This window comes from Lontra canadensis, unplaced genomic scaffold (assembly GCF_010015895.1).
Source record: "Lontra canadensis isolate GAN:19392208 unplaced genomic scaffold, GSC_riverotter_1.0 scaffold5379, whole genome shotgun sequence".
Classification (NCBI taxonomy): Eukaryota; Metazoa; Chordata; class Mammalia; order Carnivora; family Mustelidae; genus Lontra; species Lontra canadensis.
The window spans coordinates 757-1,593 of record NW_022636360.1 but is presented as its reverse complement, the minus strand read 5'-3'; the positions used below and the strand labels follow the sequence as shown (position 1 = coordinate 1,593).

Here is an 837-nt window from a genome sequence, read left to right as displayed (position 1 = left end):
CTTGTTGTAGTGCGCCAGGCGGGACGCCTCGCCCGCGATGCGCTCGAAGATGTCGTTGACGAACGAGTTCATGATGCCCATGGCCTTGGACGAGATGCCGGTGTCGGGGTGCACCTGCTTCAGCACCTTGTACACGTACACCGAGTAGCTCTCCTTGCGGCTGCGTTTGCCCTTCTTGCGGTCCTTCTGCGCCTTGGTCACCGCCTTCCTGGAGCCCTTTTGGGGGGTTGGGGTGGATTTAGCAGTTTACAGCATGGTAACCCTGAAGCTAGAGAAATAGAGAAGAACCAGAAAAGGAAAAAAAGAAAGAAAGAAAGAAAGAAAGAAAGAAAGAAAGAAAGAAAGAGAGAAAGAAAAAGGGGAGGGAGGCGAAAAATATCCCGAATATTTATAGCAAATACATGCAAACGAGGGTTCAAAAAGCTATATTTTTCATTGAACCAAAACTGGCCAATAACATACTAGTATGTAAATTACGAATACAAAACCCGTTTTTTTAATTGGACGAATAAACAAATGCTTTAAGGGACTCCAATAGGTTGATTTACAATACCGCTTGATTACTACAAGTGCGCACACGGACACACGCACACACTCCCACACCCCCCCACACACACCCCTTCCAATAAAACCTTATTTTTAAATTTTGAAAATAAGCAGAAATCTTCGAATTTGGAGGCAAAACCAGGGAAGGAAATGCTACTATCGAGCCCAGTCCAGTCGTCCTTTAGCTTCTTTGGCTTCGTCACAAATCTTCGGGTCTCCTCCATCGAGAATCCCGAGATGCAAGACAGTATTGTTAAGAAATAGAACTGAAAAGACTCGATCGTCGCCGTC

General features: G+C 45.6%; 1 pseudogene; it reads right to left on the bottom strand.

The window, feature by feature from the left end:
* Positions 1 to 3: 3 nt before the first annotated feature.
* Positions 4 to 255, bottom strand: LOC116863929 (annotated as a pseudogene).
* Positions 256 to 837: the final 582 nt, after the last annotated feature.